The sequence below is a fragment of the Struthio camelus genome, chromosome 2, assembly GCF_040807025.1.
Source record: "Struthio camelus isolate bStrCam1 chromosome 2, bStrCam1.hap1, whole genome shotgun sequence".
Taxonomy (NCBI): Eukaryota; Metazoa; Chordata; class Aves; order Struthioniformes; family Struthionidae; genus Struthio; species Struthio camelus.
Genome location: NC_090943.1, coordinates 64,994,147 through 65,009,508, shown reverse-complemented (window position 1 = coordinate 65,009,508; position 15,362 = coordinate 64,994,147). Strand labels below are relative to the sequence as shown.

Here is a 15,362-nt window from a genome sequence, read left to right as displayed (position 1 = left end):
GAATTAATTGATACTAGACTTGTACTGGGCTTTTTGAACCCCTGCCAGATTAGTTCCTATGAGTATGAATAGAAGAAGAGTGAATTTATCCACGTCATTTACCCAGAGCATGTGTTGCAGCACCACAGTAGCTAGCTTTATCTAACTTTCTCCCATTGCCTTCACTGCTAAAGGCAGGCCAGCCTGCTAGCTGCAGTCAAGCCCCATCTGAATTTTCTGGTTCAGATGAGTAATGCTATTACTTTTTGAAGCTGCCATCTCCCTCTTTCCCCCTAATATGTTTGACACAGTAATATTTCTGGCACTTATTGTGTGTGTATAACTCACGAATCATCTATAAAATAAGTTCTGACAGTCATTTGCAATGCAAGTTATACATATCTGTGGAAAAAAATTATCTTGTCAAGCTCCCCTGCTTCAACCTGCCCAGTATCACCGGCAATGGGATGGTGTAGGTTATGTGATGATTCACTCACCTGTACTTTTAAACAGAGTCACTTTGTACAAGTGAAAAATTATAGAAGAATATAACCTAGTGTAAACATACAATCTTAATTTCCTTTAAATTCTACAACACTTAAATTTGGTGGAAAAAGGGAAGAATCTACTAATGGAAAGAGAAAAAAAAGAAAAAAGGAAGATGCAATCTATAAAAGATGTGACTTTATGGGGAAAACCTATATAGAAACACGCTGTCTAAATTAAAAAGCTTTAGCTGCTTTTCCTCACAAAAGAAGGGCTTGGTCTCAGCTTCTGTAGTTCTTACTTCTTCACACAAGAAATCCTACATATTCGTTAAATCCTATGCAAGGTTTTCTTTGGGACTCTGACAAATCCTGAAGGCTTCATGACCTTTCCACAGAAGGTTGATTTTCACCTATGACATCTGTGAACAAATGCAGGTTCTTGCTCTAAAAGATAAATAAATAAAGCTATCCTACAATTTTTATTAGCTTTTTCAATGAATGAAAAGAATGAACAAAACAACTGAGTACTATTTATTTTAAAATAATAGATATCATAGGTTCTTTTTGAAGAGGAATTCAGTGAGAGGTGACGGTTCTTTGTCAAAAAAGATGTTAAATTAAGGTAAAGGCATTTTACGATTTAATTTATTAATGCCTGTAAAGGGTTTTATATCTCAAGTTGGAATGTGCTGCAGGAGTCTAAAGTATTATTACTAAACTTTTACAACAGCTACAAGTCACGTATTTGTATATAAGATCACAAATTAGACCAGCTGCATATAATGTTTATCCTGTAGAAATAAAATCACCACCTGGCTCTTCCTCACTGTTTAAAGCATTGTAGGCATAGATATTCCATGGGATACATGACATGTTCATTTTTACAGCTTTTGAATTTATTATCTGGTGTCCTTTATTCCATTAAGCAGTGGCTTAGAGGCATACAATTAACATAAAGCAATCTCAGAAGTAGTCCTCTTTCTGCAAAGAGGGCACTGTGTCAGCCCCAAACAATTCACAAGTTTCATTATAGACATTTACTGGCCTAAAATGCACAAACACAATTGCTGTTTAATGGTAAAGTCCTCATCTGATGTGAGAACAGATAATCCTCAGGGCTGCTTGTGACTCTCTCCCGTCCTGCAGTGGTCTTCCTCCCTCTCCTGCTAACCGCCAGCAGCTGGTCTCATTTACCTAATTCTTTTCCTGACTCCAGAAGAGGTAATTAGCCCTGAACAGAGTATCAGCCTGTGGTCCCCTAATTGTACTCTGCAGTTCCCCAAAGACTACAGCATTTGCTACTTCTTTGGAGGCAAAGTATTCATTATCTGCAGAGTATACAGTTCCTTGCTTGCCAGAATCATATAAATAAACAGGGGGTGGGTGCTACTTGGTGTTGCTGGACTGCAACAGGAAAGAACCTCTAAGTAACAGAAGAAAAAGAAAGGGAAAAAAAAAGAAAAAGAAAAGCAAACTGTCCCATAGGATAACAATATCAGAGAAGGGAGCAGACTAATTAACAGTTTGACCTTAGTTTAATTCAAATTTTGAACATACTCCTGTCTCATTCATATCACAGTGTATGACTAGATATGTATGGATGAATCTAATGTCATATACCAAAAAATTAAGATACTACACAAACGTACCTCTACATCTGATTCTTGTTAAAAAAAAAAAAAAAAAAGGTTGAGGATGACAATTCATAACTATAAACCATTTTCTTCAGTAACAACCTGCTAGTATTAAATCTAGATCTCTGCCAGCCGTAAATGCTGGCAGTGCTGAGTGAAACAAAACCTTTAGCAGGAGAAATTAACTAATTTTCTACAATCAATATTTTATGAATATGGATAGATACTTACATTAGCTCCCTCTTTATAGAATTTACCAATATTAGTAAAAATTCTAAACCAAGCACATCGCTGTGCCTCCAAGTGATTGAAAATTAGTCAGAAAATGCCAGAATGACTAATTTCTTAGTACAGCCACTCCAACCATACTACAACAGTTAATGCTTTTTTAATATCCTATTGCTGTTATAAAATTGCAAGACAGTCATTAACTGTCTGTAACAATTTCTACGGATTTATTGCTTAATTAATTTTGTACCTTTTTTTGACAGGAGTTATTGAATATAGCTTTTACTCCTCTAAAGTCAGTGTAAAAGTCCAAGTCAGTTTTTATGCGAGCCTATACTAAAATGCAATTGAATGATAAGAAAAATGTATTAACACACTCTGGAGAGTTTTAACACAGCCTATTTTTAACAAGTAGCTACGTACGTGTTTTCATAACTTTCCTGGACATTTTACTGATTAAAAAAGATATATTTTAAATACTAGAAGAGAATTCTTCTCCCTCAGAATCCATTTGCCTCTCCTCTGTCATGCTGTGGTTAAATCATAATGTTGAATTTATGGTACTTGCCACAGTGAAAGACAGCAGGTACCATTAATATAGCAATCCCACTTCACACCTGAGCAAAGCAGAAGAGGAATGCTTTTTGCCACCTGACTTCTGAGGTTAACCATAATGGAAGGAAATAAATATTTTTGTAAATACCTAAGAACAGCAGAGAGAATCATCCAAGCCAATACCTGGAACAGAACCAAAATTATCCCTAATTACTTGTGTTGAATTTTTCTCAGGCAGAATTTAGCTATGCCTTGATAATAGGACGTCAAGCAGAATAGTTGGCTGTCAAGCCAAATTCTGCTTGTCATGCTCATTAAAGCAAATGCAGTGCAGATTTGACCCCCAATGTTCACACTACTCTCCTACCTGCGCTAATACCCCCTTGCCACATCACAAGAATCTGTTAGCTTTTCATCAAGGATCCTGCAGCTAATTTAGCATCAGCACAGTGTATCGCCATCAGATATTCCCCGGCATTTCTCACTGAGCAGACCTGCCTGCAACATGAGCACAGAAACACAGGCCTCATAAGCATTTCCAAGTCTCATGGAATTATTCTAGCCAATGAGATATTCCTGCCTAGTGAAAATGAGTCCTTCTCACAATAATTTTATTGACGCTTACATATAGAAGGAGAAATACAGATAATAAAGTTACAGAGGATATGAGAACTATGAGGCAGAAATGTGAGGATTAGCGATAGGAACCATGGCAAGTCTTCAAAGTGGTCTGAGGTCTCTGGTGCTTAGGAGGAAATTCAGCCCTGCTGAGGGGGCAACAGAACACTTAGGCCTCAGTGCAGCTTTATTTGTCTGGCCACCCACAGTCTGGCCTTCAGTATATTTTATCATTTTATGTGGAGACCTTGGAAGATATAACAGACTTCAGAGCCGCAAACTACACTTTTGTCCTAGTTATATTTCTGAAAATAAAGTTCCAAAGGATGTGTTTTTCTTTCTTAATAGCTAGTTAAATAGTTTTACTACCAGCCTTTTAGGTGACCTTGATGCTTGATGATTACAAAGGCTTTTACACAGAGGTGAAAAAGTTTTGGACTATATAATAGCACCATAAAGAAGTCATATGTGGAGCTTACCTCTGTCAGAAGAGTCCATCCACAAAGCGTGACCTTGTAAATCTACCTCCGTAGGATGTGATCCTATCCAAGCTGCCATCCTAACAAAAGAAAAAAAAAATTTTTAAATCATGAAGAGGAAAAGTCTTTAAAGAGGGAACAGTGGCAACTTAAGGCAAATGGAGCCTGCTTCATACTCATTCATACACAAAAACAGCTTTCAAATCAGATCTTGGTCAGCCCTTATGCAGACATCTCTCATGTGTTATTTGCAGCACAGAGGAAAAAATAATAAAAATGTGACAAGCTAGCGAATTTAGCATAATTTTTTTAATGATGGCATGTCCTTAAGCAAACAGTAATTCTTGAGAATTTGTGTGTTGGAATACACTTCTCATATTTTTGATATTTTATTTTACATTGCAGATTGTTCTATAGCACATCTGCCAGTCACAGCTGAGCTGTTTAGGTAGCCACATAAAGTTATGTGATATTACTTGTAGCTCTTGACTGGACAAGTGCACTTTATAATCATGCAGCTGACGAAATACTGCATCTCTTAAATGAAGAAAACAGATAAGCAGCATTAGAAATGAAAGAAAAAAGTTATACCTTTCCCATTGTGGTCCTTGCTTGAGGCAGAATTCCTGGAAAAATTAGGCTGCTGCAAAATTTATTGACTATGTTAGAAGTTTAAATTTAATTTTGTCTCATCATATTCATACAAAGTAATTCTTCATGTCTGTTCTCAACTGCAACAATGAGGTCAGACGTTTGTCTGATTTATTTGGTTGTCTAAACACTGGTAAAGAGAACAAGCACTTCTGAAACCCTGTGCCCATATTTCATAGCAGGCGTGAGTTTAAAATTCAATACCATTTGCATATGGAAGTTTAAAATTTGCCCTCAAAGACCATAACTATATTGAAATTTTACTGGAAAACATGTATAAATTAGGAGAAAAATAACTAAAGCAGATGGATTATTTGTTGACTATTCCTAGACATGCCTTTATGGCAGCAGCTCAACACTAATTTATTCTTTGAGGGATACTCTCTCTGGCCTGCCTGGCTCCACTATTCTCCTTTCAAAACTCCCTCAGGATCTGTCCTACACACTTGACCCACCCTATTTGGAAAGCCATAAACTTTAATGCTCAGCTCCTGGATTTCTTTAAGCCTGAAGGGACTTCTGCGGCTATTTCATCTGTCTTCCCACATAACACAAGCTCAGAAGCCTCCGCTCATAATTTCTGCCTCAAGCCCATCGCTTCCATTTGAATGGCAGCTCCCCTTTTGCAGATGAGACAAAATCCTGAAATTCAACAGAGACTGTAAAATTGGGCATTTGTCAATAATAGCTCACACTCCTGGCTCATTTAGGCTTCAGGCAAATTATTTAATCATGGAATGCCAGGACTACAGCTGTGCTCTAGGAACAAGCCTTGTTTACTGTCTTTTACTACACTACTTAATTTGGAATTTGCTCTTCCTTCCCTCATGCTGCTTGAACACTGTCCACTGGAGACATGTTTTTAATTCACCCTATTAAGGGGGCTTTACTCCCTATGAGCAAGGAGTAAATATTTTTGGACCATCTCTCATGATGGTTTCCGTATACCATGGTGGAAGGTAACACACAAGAACTTTCTTTCCATGACACACATCACTTTCTCACAGGGCAGAAAGCTCCTGCTGATCTTCAAAGGCTCCCTTCAGGGAAGGGGCAGACAACTAGCAAGGACATGCAGTGTACTGCTGTGGTGTATCCCCAACAGCATACTTACAGGGCAAGTTTGTTTAGCTGACTGAAGCCTTTTTTACCTTAGAGAGCAGCATCTCAGTAAGCCTGGAAGAAGCAATGCCACCAGTGAAAGGGGCTGCTATTAGACAATGTAGCTAGACAAACTAGACAAATGTAGCTGGTTTGTCTATACTTTCAGTATCTGCTGAAAGAGAGAAAGGAAGTTTTTATTCTGCCAGCTGCTGAATGCTCTGGCTATGATCCAGCATAGCACTTACGCCCAGGAATGCTTTTAGACGTGACGAATACTATCGCTGTCTTCCAAAGGAAAATGATAGTCCTAAATCTGCACCTTCTTCTTTTTCCATACACGATGTTATTTACGTGATTATGACATGTAGCATTTGACCCTGCTGTAGACAAAAGGTACACGTCTTTGCTACCATTGCTGTTAGGATCACAGAGACATCAGAGTAGTTCGGAGAACTACTCTATACTACCAAGATGCAAAGCATGTGCAGTCCTGGTAACGTGGTTCATACTTAGCTCACAGTCTGGTGCAACGTCACAGCATTTCTATGTTATATTTCAGCTGCGTTCGTGACTCCAGACACTATCCCTACAGACTTGGAAAGTATCAAAGACAATATTCTGTAAGATGTTTCACTTTCTTCAGTTTGCATGCATTTATCATTTATGTCATGCACAAATTATCCTTCTACAAAGGACAATTGTCATCTATAATCTGTATCGTATATGTCACCTATCACGTCATCTACTAATGTCATCTATAATTCATAAAACTGCACAAAATTCAGCCAGGAAGCAAGACCTACCTGTGCCAAATTCTTTAAAACTGTATAGTTAGTCTGTGTTTCCACAGAGCTCATGGACAAAAGGGATTACAATTAAAGACACCACGGATAAAAATAAACAGCTATGAAATAGGGGATCATGAGGTAAAACAGTGACATGTTTCTACAAGCTGGAGTGCATCCACTTACTGTCTCTGTTTATTAACTTTATCTATTCATAAAGTGAAGGTAATGTTCACAAGCAGATGACACAGCAAGCATCATTCATTAGTGATTTCAGAATGTTTCTAGATTTTTAGATGAAATGTGCTAGATCTTTAAAGTGCATTAAGTTCATTATTAAGTGCTAAAGATCCATAGGAAACAAAAACAGTGGCATCTACAAGATAATCTATTTTATCACTAATTAAAGGCAAGGTAAGTGAAGCTGTGAGAATAGAACAGTTGTCTGCTCTATGCCTTAGAAAAGATTCGCTGAAGAATCACAGAGCCAGGAAAACCATATCTGACTGCTTACACTACTTGTAAGTACAACATTGTTATTGTTCCTTGCTTACAGTTGTTGACGTGTTTAGTCAGTTCTTTGTGATGTTCTGGAAAATCTCTCAAAAAGCAAACTGAAAAGCTTAAATAAATACAAATCAGAGTCAAGGAAATTAGAACATATTATAGTTTTGTTTTGGGGGGGTTGGGTTATTTTTCTGCAGGAGAAATCTGCTTTTTGTCAGATATGTAAGGAGAAGATTCACAGTAAGAATCAGATAAAATCTTTCTAATCAAACAACTAAAGAATACTCTGGATAATAACTGAACAACTGTTAATGAATTAATTAGCAAAGAACAAAGGAAAATAATAGCCTCATTTAGCAATTTCACACATTAATTCTGTGCATTTTTGGCAATCTCTTAAAAAGTACAAAAATGAAAAAGAAGCAAATCTTGAATATTAAGAGATATGTGAATAAACAGCATGGCATTAAAAAGTATTATACTTCAACCTCATTCAAAGACGCATCCAGGTAGTCTCTTAGCGTGTTACTGAATAAATCAATAGTGACTGAAGAAGAGTCCCCAAGAGCCCATATTTAGCATTTGGAATACATTAAAAAAAAATCCATAAACTATATTTTAAATGTTTTGTTTAGTTCACGGCATGGACAGTATCTAAGAAGTTTTAGTGATATAAGACTGGAACTTTCTTGCAAACGAAATACAAAATCAGGTGATGATGGAGTGGTAGTTCTCTGAAGCAAATCAGGCAATCTAGGGAAAATAACGCTGAATCTTAAGTAGAACCCCCCTCATCCACACAGGTTTATCTAAGTGGAGAACTACAGAATCCCATTTCACTTAATTCACATAGCAATGACACTGGGAGTACAGGACCTGAAGGTGAGACCATGCTCACTTTTCTCTGTGTCTTCTGCTCTTCTCTCTCTCCATTAGACAGCAACCTACATTTCAGGTCAACTTGCTTTCTTGTCTTTCTCAAATTCTACCATGTGCCCACTTCATTACTGTTATTATAATGTGGTACTTGCAAGAGGTAGGATCCCAGATACCACGAATAACTAACAAAAGTGCTTGTGATTTGAAATATCCTGAAACAAATCATTTTGCTGATGTTATTATGACAGTTCCAGTTTGTTCCTAATGATCTCCTTAGCAGCATCCAATGAATGGAGACGATCTTTTTTGGATCTGTCCCCAACCCTCAAGTAGGAAACACGAACATCAGGACTTTCCTAAATGCAGCAGCCAGCCATCATGATCGATAAGGAACGATGCAAAGTCAACTGTTTGTGAGAATGGCATTTCTGAGCGAGCTATGCCAAGTTTAACACGGTAAAGAAAAGATAAAGTAGCATAATCCTGTCAAAGAGTGTCAGAAAAAGTCTATTCTGCTCCTTCTGCTAAAAATCATGGGCTGCACAAGGTCAGCAGCCCATTTGCACGTGAGAAGTATTTCAGGTGGGGGGGGGGTGGTGGTAGAGGAGCCTTAAATACTGCAGGATTTTAAGGTGCCTTTTTCCTATCAGTATACATGCTGCTATTTTCCTTCTCCAAAACATCTGGAAGCTTAGATTTAATTCTTATATAAACCCTAAGGAAAAACAAGCTTCTCCTTATAAATGTGTTCTAATTAGGGATGACATTTTCAGTACAATTTACAAATGTATTTGCATATACACATATGTACACATATATAAATGCACACACATGCACCCCATACAAAGGTGCCGTGCAAATAACATTGTCATATAAATATACACAGACATAAATGACCAGTTTAATTTGCTTTGCCTAACAAAAAGCTCTGTGTAAAGGTGTGCCTGCTATCCAGTGGCCAACGTACATCTATCTTTCCAATAATTCAAAGAGAAAAAAGTTAAATTTCTCCTCTCCTCTAATTAAATAGCAATACAATTGGCCTGCCCTGAATGCAGAAATTTGGTAACAGAGGGCAGCTCTAGGGCAAATATTCACTCTTCTAGGATGCAACAAAGGACACAGAGAGCAACTTAATTTCAATCAGTCAGTAGCCAGGAAATTTGATCTTTAACTTTCCTTAAGTGAAGCAGGTGGCAAGTTTTACACCCTGCCACCACCTCAGCTGAATTACGTGATAAAAATAACTTTTCAATAGTGGAGCTGAGTCACTTTTATGAATCCCTGTTCTTGGCTATGCTGGACTGAATCAGCCATGACGTAAGTTCACCATGGAGAACTTTTGTGATGTTCTGGAAAATCTCTCAAAAAGCAAACTGAAAAGCTTTTTCTGTTACCCTTTTGTAATATTTCACAATCCTAAAATCAGTCCTCTAACTCTGAAAGGCAAATTTCTACTATCACACTAAGAAAACCAAACATTTACCACATTTGACCATGAAATAAGGAATGTGAAAGGTGAGAATAAGAAAAACTTATCATGGAAACGTCAACTTGATACTGCTCCCACAGAAGGGCACAGCACAATCTGGAAAGCTAGGCTGGTTCTGCTGGCTTTGGAAAACCTCACCCAAAATGCAGACTCCTTTAAAACGAGCTGGCAGGCTAAATAAGTGTGAATGAAGATACTGAATCCCATGCATCACCGAGTGACTCCAATACAATTCTGTAGCAAAGTGCTACTGGTGAATCAGGTAGACTCAATAACTATATGTGTATGTACACACTGAACTTATTGGCCTGAGATGAACCACGAGAAATTATTTGCAACATATTCTCTTGCTTTGTGCCTGTGTGAAATAGTGATCTTCACAGAACTGAAATGGAATCGCCAAAATTCTTCACATAAATTATTCATAGTCAATAATTTAACTGGCTCAGATATGAAGAACAAATGACACACTTTAAGTACCCTGCAATATTATATGAGCCAGAACAGCGCCACTTCCAGCAACAAAATCACTGGCATTTCCTAAAGACTGTTTGGCTAACCCATTAATGTTATTCCCACCAGTGTGTCCTCTGAGACGGTGCCAGTTTTGACTGGACAGGTCACCAGGTTGGCAATGAATAATTATATCTCAGCCCAACTTGCGGGTTTTTTTTTTTTTTTTTAACTCAATTTTAAACAGCCTTGTCCAGAAGGCTACCTTGTGCTGTCATCCAACATGTGCAATGAAGCAAATGATAAAAAGATGGCATGACCGCATTCAGTGAGCAGAGGGCAATTCGTACTAACGGATGGTATTTGTGGCAGACACGGGGAGCTCATCTCCATCACTCTGAAAACCATCAAATATGATTGGAGGATCAGAAGTCTAATTCTCAACACAAAGTTCCTGGAAACAGTGAAAAGGTCAGTCTTTCCCTCCATTTAGCTACTTTTTGCTGCATTTCCTGAAATCTTTAGGATTTCAGTTCAGATACATCAAACATCTTTGTTGTCGTTTTGTATTTCCAATAGTTCAGCTTGCTACATTCGCATAAATAACGCTTCCAACTTGATCTCAGCTCTTGTTATCATCAGGAAGAAGGGGAATGTTTCAGCTAAGAAGAGGACTGCTCACTTGCAGAGTTGCTACATCTTAGCAGAGGATTTGTGGCCATTAAAAGGCTATTTTTTTTATTATTTTCCAACACACAGTGTACTTCAGGTGCAGAACAGAAGCCTATCCTGAAACTCTTCAAGAAGAGTTATTTTGATGAAGTACAATCCTGCACTCAGTAGCAAAACTCACACTTATTCTAATGGGACTAGAATTTCAATAATAATGAGTGCTGAAAATACCATAACTAAATACACTCTTTTAAGGTTTCCCATCAACTCATCAGCAGAGGACAGTTAAGCAGCTCAGATAAGCAGCAGATAAGTATTTAAATAGTACTGGCTGCCTAGCTGGATGAATCTAAATGTTAAATTTCTACAGGCAAAAATATAGTATGTTAAGTTAATACATCTGTCTCTAAATTAAATCAGTTACAATATTACAATGAGGATATATATAGCAAATGAAAATCCACTTGTATGGCATGCAAGGATAACAAAGATTGATGAAGTAGCATAGTATTAACCATTAACTGTGGTTTATAAAACTGTTTCCACTGTACAGAAACAAATGATAACTTTAGAAGGAACATATTTTGTCCTCATTAGAGTTTACATTAATCTCTGTGTTTATGAAAAGCAAAGCTGCTAGTAACTTGTTGATATCAATAAAATATCTATGTAAAAATGAACCAGAAACAACTGTTTAGTGAACTTTCAAAGAAAGCTTTGCATGGTATTTATGCTTGACAGATCACTAGATAGCTACAATCACCAACAAACACTGAGAAACTGCCAATATCAAGCTTAAAGAATTAAGTGGTCCAAGTGCACCAAACTCTGTACTTTGAGGTTTTATCAAACTTTAAACAAGGTTCAATGGGAATTAGATATCCCATTTGTTTTCATCCTTTCTGTGTCATGCTCCTGGACAAACCTAGACCTGCGTCTCTTTAAGGGCAGGTTTAGCAAACCACTCTGCTCCGTGAAGCATGTTGCAGGAATTCTGCTCTAGGATGTGTTCATGCAGCAGTCACGACTGCATTTGATTCTGCAGAGCCTGCCTACTCCTAAATGTGGCTGCATCTCAGGGAGGTTGCAGATGTTCTGTATCTCCCAGCATCAGTCCTTCTCCTTCTCTCTCCCATTTCTGTGACTTTCCTTAAGGCTATGTCAGCTTTCTCAGTGAGGTGAATAATCTCATATAAGAGTTAATATCCCCTGGTGCCTCTGTGAGTATATATTTATAAGGTGATGCCCTATGTTCCGTCTGCCTTGAGAACAAGACCACAGCAACCTCTGTTGTGGTCCACGGATGAAAAGAGAGCATGCAGATCTAAACCTGGCAATGCTGGAGACGGCATCTTGATTCCTACTGATCAGACTTCACTAAAATTAGCAGATCTCCATCAAACCACTCTGTGCACTCAGCAAAAGTTAATTGCAAACCCTTGTCCAAGAATGCAGATTATGCCCCAATGCTGTCACAATGGGCTTATATAGGCATCCAAAAATAACGATATATCATGTTCAGTGACAGGAAGTTTTAATATTACCATGGTAGCAGTTAGTCGCCTTCTGAGAATGACTAATTGATACATCTACTTGGGTTATTATCTTTTTTTTGTATCTTTTTCATTTTTCAGCACCTTGTATACAGATCCCGAGATCTGACTGAAATGCAAAAAGTTTATTTCTGCATTTGCAGTCATTGAAAAGTTCCTCCCTTTATTCCAGATGAAATCTTGTCTATCTACGGCAAAATGGAGTCAGTGGCAAAATTAATGCTGAATTCATTGTGAATTTGAATTTTAGTTCTAGTCTAATGTAGGCATAGAACTTCAGCGTTTTTGTAATATAATGTAAGGGAAAGAGGAAAAGTCACGAATGACAAGACTGTGGATGGGGGAAAAATTAAATGTAAAATATCAGTAAGCAAACATGGTGCTTTCTGAAGTTTACTTGTTTGCTTAGATTAGCCTAGAATTTATTTCATCACTTACAGTTTAATATTGGCTGTTTACACTAAAAAAAAAAAAGCAATCTTTTGGCTGTTTTTCAAATAAAGAGGGAAAGTTTCAACATTCATTTTCAACAAATTTGGTCTGCGTCTCTTGGAGGTACAGAGATTATCCAGGACTGTAAAATCTGTTTGCAGTGAAGCAATATTTATGTTAATGAGTTTCAGTCCAATCTGACCGTAGAATATAAGTTTAAAAATGTGCACAGTTTGCTTTCAGCAATGGCAAAGTAACACTGAAAATTTTTCCTTTGGAAAAACTAGGGTAGACATCATTAGCAAAGTAAAGACTGTGTTAAGGAGCATCTCCATAGTTTAAGAACGATATAGTCTGTACTACTAGATGCGTGAACAACTTCAGCTTAAAAAATTACTTTTTAAGATGCTGCTCCTCCAAGCTGCTCAGATGTATGAGAGTATTAGAAATTTAAGACCTGTTGGCTCCAAGTAATCTCTTATTTTCAATAAATTGGATAGAAACAGAAGGCAGTTTCACCTTTCACTAACCTTCTACGACATTTCTTGCCCTCTCTTGCAACTTCAGATAGTAAACCTTCTCCTGGCAACCATAAATCATCCAACTCTCAGCCTTCCTTTTCAGAAGAACTCTTTAAGATCATATCTTTCATCAACCTCTGCAGCATTACACATGTTATTTCAGTGATTAAGTACCCTTATGAACCAGAACATGTTACTAAAAGCCACTAGAGCATTTCAAAAGCACATAATTTGAAGGAAAGTTATAATAAGATAGTCACTCAGCGAAGGCTTTTATTCATTTAATCAGAAGATTTCCTCGTTATGCAAGTTATTGGAGTTCGAAACCAAACTCCTTTTGAGAATAAGTTATATTATAAGTATAGTGATAAAGTAGTGATGAAAACAAAGCATTTCAAGTCACAATACATAATAGCATTTTATTAGGTGGTTAAATAGACCTATGGAGTTTATTACATATTTCTTTCCTAACCATCATTTATCTCTGGAAGTGAGAAGAGTTTGTTTCATTATTCTAAACCCTTGCTATGATAGTTTGCTCTTTTTTTTAAGGCATTGTGGGTTTTTTTTATTAACGTATAAAATGGATACAATGGCTCTTTTGATTTCATACCTAATAATCTTTTTTTCTAGTGACTTACTTCAAAGACAGCTATATGTTGCTTTCTATGACTCTCAAACTTATTAATTAGACTCATATTTAGAAAACATGTCAGGGCTTATTGATTAGGATTTTCACCTTTATAACAGTGCTTCAATTTGATAAAGATGGAATATGCCTGATGAAGAAATAAGAAATGGTTAATGAGCCCATTAAATACTGGTAACAAGCAAAGATAAGCTACCTTTCATACATATCGAATATCTGGCTTCTCCTCTCATTCTCATTAGATGCTCAGCATTTTATTATATTAAAATTTTTATAAGTAACTTCTCAGCAAAGAGGTAAACTTTCATATTTTACAGCCGTGAATTATCCCTAAGTGATCAAATATTTTTGATAGCATTAAATCCATTAAATATTTATAAATCAATAGCAACAGTGAGATAGTGTGGCTTTTTGGACAGATTAAATGCAAAGTAAGAGAAGAATAGGTAAAAGACCAAACACTGAAACATCCTTCAAAGTACACATGGAACCAAAAAGCATGATAAATAAAGCTGTGTGAGAAAGGATCATGAAATTCCCAGCTTAAATGGAAAAGAGGGAAGGGAACAGTGCAAATGGTAAAAGCTGTCAGCAGTGGAGGGAGCTATCTCAAGGTAGTCACCTAAAACTAAGAACACGCACACTATTAGGCATATACAAACAAAAAAAGATAAGAGAATTAGAGAAACAGCTGCTGCAAGGACTCGCTTTGACGTCTAGAGGGTACTACTGACGATCTAGTACTTAGGTACGATCAGAAATATGTTCTAGAAACTACAATTTAATATTGGCCTCTACGCTCCTACCAAAACTCTGTCTCATACATTTCTGCCTATTGTTTCATATAGTTGCAGCAAATTTCCTTTTGGCCTTGGACAGTTATAAAAGGAAATGCTTCACAAAGGAGCATACAGCCCTAGACATTTCAGTGAGATTAGCCCGCATGACAGAAGTTTCTTAATTTTTCCCCCCTCAACTGTACCCAACATCCTGGCCATTCAGAAACCCAATCTCAGTAATGTGCACAGAGATTATGAATACATATTTAAATAGTTAATTTGATATGTAAAAATTCCCAATGTCTTGACTAACAGCAGAACTACTGAAGCCCACTTCTTATGAATTTGTGGCTTATGAAAGTCAAAGGACTTTCACTCCCTCATCAAGAAGCAGACAAGCCCGCTATACACTTATGAACTACCTCCCTGGAAAAAAAAAAATACATTGTTGTCTCAGAAATATAGGTATCACGATATCCCAGATGGCTTCTGCCAAGCGTCAGTATGACACTGAGTTCTGCCTGTCTTCTCTCCAGTGGAAAGGTCTCCTCTGCTTGCCCACGAATTTGCATGAAGTTGTAAGGCTTCTATCCCTCCTTCAAATTTGGCAGAAACCAGCAAATAGGTCAAAAAAGGTTTTGGAAAGAGAAGGAGAGCTATGGGTGGATGAATGGATGGACATGTAGCCTGCAATATCATAACAAATCTTATTCCATTAGAGAGTCAAGCTAAAAATGTAAAAGGGCATACAAAATTCTACAGGAAGAAATCTCACCAGTGTTTTCTTGCAGCTGCTTTAGGGCTGAGTAGCTTATTTTGCTGAATGAGTGGGGAATGCAGAGAAACACTTCTCACACACACAATCATCAGTCAGAATAACCTTAATGCTGAGTATGGCATTTTT

The 15,362-nt window shown here is 37.2% G+C and overlaps 1 long non-coding RNA gene across 19 annotated transcripts in view; it reads right to left on the bottom strand.

Annotated features, from left to right (window-relative positions):
- Positions 1–15,362, bottom strand: part of LOC138066375 (uncharacterized) — a 93,852-nt gene that overhangs the window by 51,457 nt on the left and 27,033 nt on the right. For 15 of the 19 annotated variants that reach the window (XR_011139781.1, XR_011139782.1, XR_011139787.1 and 12 more), the window contains 2 exons: positions 4,573–4,624; positions 3,982–4,061 (listed from right to left, as the gene is read on the bottom strand). This is a non-coding gene — a long non-coding RNA (uncharacterized lncRNA). Of the gene's footprint in view, positions 1–3,032; positions 3,068–3,981; positions 4,062–4,572; positions 4,625–15,362 lie in introns of all 19 variants that reach the window. The other 4 variants (XR_011139783.1, XR_011139791.1, XR_011139785.1 and 1 more) reach the window with 3 other exon arrangements.